Source organism: Belonocnema kinseyi, chromosome 7 (assembly GCF_010883055.1).
Source record: "Belonocnema kinseyi isolate 2016_QV_RU_SX_M_011 chromosome 7, B_treatae_v1, whole genome shotgun sequence".
NCBI lineage: Eukaryota > Metazoa > Arthropoda > Insecta > Hymenoptera > Cynipidae > Belonocnema > Belonocnema kinseyi.
Window position 1 is genome coordinate 125,251,913 of NC_046663.1, and position 5,575 is coordinate 125,257,487.

Here is a 5,575-nt window from a genome sequence, read left to right on the forward strand (position 1 = left end):
AATAAAACTTTTCTCTCACGTGATATTTTCTCGTACGATGAGCCATTATTTATACACGGCCTTATAAACAATGTACTTTTTATAAATATACGAATCCTTAAAAGCCATAATTTTTAATTTATTAGTTATGACGTATTTAAATGTTTAAATTGAATGTAAACAATATAATTATCTTGTATAACAAATTTTAAAAAATCGATTTTGTTCATTGAGTATTTTGGTCAACAATAATAGTGATAAACAATGAGGGACAGACATCAAAATGCTACCCAAAGTAATGATATTTTTCACGATAAAATGAATGACATAAAAAAAGGTCATCACTAATAACTTGAAAATGATGGCTTTTGAGGAATGTATATTTATGAAAAAAACACATTGTTAATAACGCCGTGAATAAAATAATGGCTAGCGGTGTGAGAAAGTATCACGAGAGTGAAAACTCTAATCATGTGTCAAGGATTAATGAAAAAAAAGTTGAGTGAATATTCGTTGTTATTTAATGCCAGACAAGTGTTTCGCCACAATTTGAAGCAATATTATGACACTAGTTGATCTGGATGATTTTTTATTAACAAATAGTCTACGCGATTTCCTCTTAAACATAGCAACTATATAACAACAATTTAAGGAGAAAAATTTTTAATTCATAGGAAGATTTATTTTTCCTCTCAAGAGATCTATCGTCGATATAGACGGTGTACAAGTTTTTAAATTTTCTAAGGAATAGATTCGTAGGTAACGCATTGCAAATATGGCAACTTTGTTAAAAAAATCATTTGCTTATAACGCTGTACATTGCAAACGGTTCGTCGTACGAAAGAAGTGCAAGACGTTTAAAAGTTTCTTTTTTGCTCAGCCATGCTGAAAATTATTTTATAACTTTTTTGTGAATAAATAATTAAATGGTTTAAAAAATGGTTTTAACAGTGTTTAATCAAATAATAAATAAACAATAAAAAATTGTTTAATCAGCGGACTTTTTGGACCTTTTGAAAAAGAGTAATCTCGCAGACCTATTAGCGCATACAGAAGTATTAGTGGCTACCGGATATTATGAATTTTCATATTTAGTGAAACATTAAAAATAAAATGAATTTTTTGTTGCGATGACCCCATTAAAGAGAAATGAATTTTTCAAAACATTATTTTTGTATTTCTGTAAATATAGGATAACAGAAACATTCCCCAATGCTTTTTATTTAATACTCTCAATTTTAACTTGGTGTCTTATTCCTTGTGGACGAAACTAGTTTCGAAAAAATTTCGGTATGTTAGGAATAGGGTTCGTTTAACATGCCCTTAGGGCTTAGACGATGAACTTACCAGTTTCTTCTAGCTCGTCACTTGTTTCACTGTCTGAACTTAACGGAATTGCTCTTCTGAAATTTACTAACATTAATTGCTTCATGAGAATCTTTTGGTTACACTCTAAACATGAAAAATAGTGTCTATGATGGCCACATAATTAGAAAAGTAGTAAAAAAATCGAAACCTGGAATTCTCTAAATATGGAAGTAATTTTTCTGGGGCTTATTTAATTGTTTTTATATAGAGAGATTTTTTGGTTAATAAGGGTAGCAGTATCCAAATAGATAACCAACACAATTTGAATCGTTCGAAAGAGCGAAACAAATTCTGTAAAATGGAAATAACTACAGTGAAACTTCTATATTTCGAAGTGGCATGGGGCGTGGGAAATAATTCGAATTACTGAAAATTCGAATGATCGAATAATTTAGTTTTCAGGCTTTATCTAAATAAATAAAAAATTAGTAATAATAATTCAACTTTATAATAATAATTATGAGTAATAATTAATACAAATAATAAAATAAATGATTCATTTTTATTTTTTCACTTAAATTTAACGTTTTATCATTTCTTCACTTCACATTGTAACGTTTGCCAATATACAGGGGCCTGAAGCTTTCACTTTTTCACGCGATCCTTCACCTTCACGTTAGTGTAACTTCTTTTAGAATGATCCGATTGGACTTTCATTATTGTGTTTTGAACAGATCTTTTCACGCACTTTAAGATGATCAAAACGATGTATTTTTATTATTTTTTAAAAATAAAAATTGAAATAGATTTTTGAAAAAAAAAACAATATTTAACACAAATTCTATTTTTAAAAAATATCTCTTTTATACTCTTTGAAACCATGTAGAATAAGAGTGGGCCGGATATGTTTTCTTGCTCAAATTTAGATTTTTACGCTCAAGAGTACCACATTAAACTTCCACAGCGCTAGGGCACGAATACTGTCAGGACGAATGTGCCCGAAAAGTATGTCTAACTTTTTTCCGATGATTATCTGCGCAGAAACATATAAATTACGTTATGTATTTCATCTTGCGCTTTTTATTTCATTCATAATGAGCGTAAAAATGTAAGTTTGATCAAGGAAACATTGCCGACTCACTTTTTAGTCTACATGATTTAAAAGAGTATAAGAAAAACTATTTTCAGAAATAGACATTTTTTTATATGATTTTTTTCAAAAAGTCAATTTCAATGTAGATTTTCAAACAAAAAATAATAATTAAGGCAATATATCGTTATAATAGTCTTAAATTACATAAAACGGAATTTCCAAATCAAAATAATAAAAGTCGAATCGTATCATCCTGAAAGAAGTTATACTATAACGTGAAGGTGAAGAAATGCGTGAAAAAGAGAAAATTGCAGACTCGTGTATATTGACAAACGGTTGATAAATGACCCTATGATTTGGTGAATAAATATAGGTCCACTAGGACTATAATTCAGTCAAGTTTTAACCCGATCTAAAAAAAATTAATTTTAGGTGGGAATACTTGACGTAATCTTAGGTTTGATGCAAAAAGGCTAGACAATTTCAAGAAAATGTAATGAGCAGTTTGAGATTCAAATTTTTTGGTTTTTCAAAAGCGGCTGCCGATAGCGATTAAAAAGCAAGTTTTCGATTTTTTTTCTCAAAAAGTGAACACTTGCTCTCGGGATATCACAGTGTCACGTACATTTTTTGGCTAAAAATCCGAGAAACTGTCTTCTGACACTAAATCAAGAAAATGGCAAGATGTTTAAATGTTTTAAGTACTTTTTTTCAATTATTTTATTAATAAATAATATTTCGTGAAAATTCTTTCATGAAAATGCGCATTTGATTTTTTAGAATTTTTCAGACAATAAACCCATTTTCAAGCAAAATGTTGGTTATCCAGTTCTGTAATGCAGCCGATCACATACTCTTTTAATTTAAAGCTCGAGAAAGAACAATCGTATTAGAAAAGGGAGAAACTTTCACTATTACTTTAACCACATGGTTTTCTACGAAGAAATTTGTACTAAAAGGTTTTTACTTTCTTAGCACCATTTATTACAGTAATGTAAGAATAAATTTAGAAAATCCCATTAAATGTATACGAATTGAAGCTGAATAAATAAAACAGGGCGAATTAGAAATAGTTTAAGTGAACAGAATAAATTGTTTAAATTCAAAAGAATTACATTACACTAAGATAAATATGATTGAGAAAGAAACAACAAGTAAGGACCACGTGGCAGCCCTTCATTACAAGACAGGTTTTTTTTACTAATTTTTTAACAACTTCTATTTTTTTGTCACAAAATAAATTCACTTCATTTCCTGGTTTGCAAAACCAGCATACACCCAAATTGTATTATTACCTCTTTCTGCTTTTTCGTAATTCCCTTTTCCTGAAAGCTGAATGAAAAACTCAAACTTCTCGTGTTAGGATATTATAAGCGCTTTTCACTCTTTTGCTTTGCAATATCAGAATCATTACCTGCAATTTAAATAGGACGGTAATATATACTTTGGGGGTTGTAAAACACATTTTCTCTGAACAAATGAACTAATGAAATTAATTAATTTTTGACAGAGCAGTTTAATTTTCAACCAAAATAGTTTGATTTTGGACCACCAAAAATTGATTTTTAACCAAATAGCTCAATTTTGAAGTGGAGAAGATGAATTACAAGTATTTTTAGCCAGAAAATTTATTGATGAACTTTCTGGTAAAAATGCTTGAAATTCCTTTCATTCATTTTTTTGTTTGAAATTCATATTGGTTGTGAAAAATTTAACTATTTCGACAGAAAAATCCACTTTTTAATCAAAAAGTGTATTTTTCGATCATAGTGGAATCATAGTGGAATCATAGTTCATTAATGAACTTTCTGGTAAAAAATGCTTGACGTTCATCTTTTACACTTGAAAATTGAGCTATTTAGTTGAAGATAATTTTTTTTTAAATCAAAAAGTGGAATTTTCTGTCGAAACAGTTGAATTTTTCACGAAAAACTTCCATTTTAAACAAAAAATTAATTATTAACAAAATATTGAAATTTTCACCGAAAAATATGAATTTTCCTCCAAAACATTAATTTTTACAGAAATAATCGTAGTTGTAAATCAAAAAGGTCATTTTTTTTATCTGTATTTGGGAAATCTAATCTTCAACTTAACAAGTTACTTTCAACTAAGTACTTGCATTTTTAATGCAAATAATAGAAGTTGAACATAAAAAAACGAATTTTTCACTAAACTGTTAAATTTTTAACTCTACTTTAAAAGACATCAAATTTCTTTGCAGGAAGACGAATTTTCAAAACAAAAAGACAAAATTTAAAAACTAGTGTTGAACTTTAAACTGAAAACGATCACTGTTTAATTGAAAGTATAATGATTAAATTTAAATTCGAAATTTTTGTTTAGCAGAAAAAATAATTTCCATCAAAACCATTAAATTTGCATTCAAAGAGATGGAGCTTCAACTAATAAAATAAATTTGTACCAAAGCAGAACTATTTTCGACCAAGAAGGAATAGTTTCAATTAAGAAGGTTAATTTTACACCAAAAAATACGATTTTACAACAAAATACATTAATTGTCAATCAAATTGTTGACTTTTCAACTAAAAACGATTATTTTCAAACCAATAATAGAATAGTAAAATTATCAATAAATTAAAATACAAGTTTTAAGTTTGAAAATGCGTTCAAAATAAAAAACTGTCTAAAACTTTTCGGATTTTTAAGTGACAAGAAATTTTATTACAAAAATTTAACACAAAGGTAACGCCTTACTTTTTTCAATTGTGGTAATGGTAACGATATACTTCTGACTGGTAAAAACTAAAACACTTGTTTTTGATTATTGTTTAGAGGCATGAAATATTGAGATAAATTTTCACTTACTGCCCAAAAGGAGGATGTAAGCATTCAATAAGGAATAGTTTTTCCCTTGTTTCCTTCCCACCAAACTTTATATTTTTGATTTCGAAGAAAGTATTTTCGATTTTTTGGAGAAAATTTTTCAACGGATGCAACCGGAACTACTTTTTCGGTACGATAGTAAAATAAACTAAATGCAAATAAATTATTGACACAGCAGTTCCGATAAAACAAAACACTCTTCTTCGTCTCCGTTCTTTTCTTCTTTACAAAACACTCAAGGCTCGATCAACTACGTGTGAAATAAATGGCGAAATTCAGCGCCATCTGCGATGGGCGGGAGAACTACAGAAGCATGCATTTGTCGGTCGCTATATATGTGCATGCTCC

At 28.7% G+C, this 5,575-nt stretch overlaps 1 long non-coding RNA gene across 1 annotated transcript; it reads right to left on the reverse strand.

The window, feature by feature from the left end:
* Positions 1 to 1,326: 1,326 nt before the first annotated feature.
* Positions 1,327 to 5,428, reverse strand: LOC117177343. The gene is made up of 3 exons (XR_004467691.1): positions 5,210 to 5,428; positions 3,676 to 3,794; positions 1,327 to 1,392 (listed from the first exon to the last, which is right to left on the reverse strand). It is a non-coding gene; the product is annotated as an uncharacterized LOC117177343 (long non-coding RNA).
* Positions 5,429 to 5,575: the final 147 nt, after the last annotated feature.